Below are 743 nucleotides of genomic sequence, written 5' to 3' on the forward strand. Positions count from 1 at the left end.
AAATACAAGTTTATTTCTAGAAGACAGAGTGGGAGAAATTATTCAAGAGCCACAAAGGATGTTATGTCGCACGAAACTGGTCTTTCTTGGCAACATGAGACGTTTTGTGTAAGATGTTGTTTCTTCAAAACCTAGGAGGTTAAAGTCATCACTTGTTGAAGATGATGAATTCATGTTACTTTTAAGAAAGTAAAGAGCTTACAACTTACAAAGAAATTGTTTGATTCAAGTTAATTATTTCTGGAAAGTAATAAACATATGACTTACATGAGAGCGTTTAAGTCACAACTCAATACAAGGCTTAGAGCCATGAAAATCCGAAATAAATTCCAAGTGGAATTGTTGGATATCAAAGAGAGATATCAAAGCTTGATTGGTGGCAAAGAGTTTTGCACTAGTTGAAATGCTTAAGTCTATTTGGATCTTCTTAGGGATTGTGTTTCATTATGAGATGTATAACAAGTGAATCCAAAAACCCACTTCTTCAAAGAAGAAATGTATTCGATACATGTTATGAGTTTTTTGCAATCCTAAGATAATGTGCAACTTAAGAGATGTTCTTGAGTAGGACATCAATGAGTTGGAATCAATGATTTGATCATGGTATAAAAATTTTCCCGATAAGTCGAGAAGTTGTGTTTATACATGAAGATTAGTGGGAGTTACGGAAATTTTAGTTGTCTTATATGTGGATGACATATTGATCATTGCGAATGATTTAAGACTTTGGAAAAATATAGTAC

Source organism: Silene latifolia, chromosome 9 (genome assembly GCF_048544455.1).
Source record: "Silene latifolia isolate original U9 population chromosome 9, ASM4854445v1, whole genome shotgun sequence".
In the NCBI taxonomy this organism is placed as follows: domain Eukaryota; kingdom Viridiplantae; phylum Streptophyta; class Magnoliopsida; order Caryophyllales; family Caryophyllaceae; genus Silene; species Silene latifolia.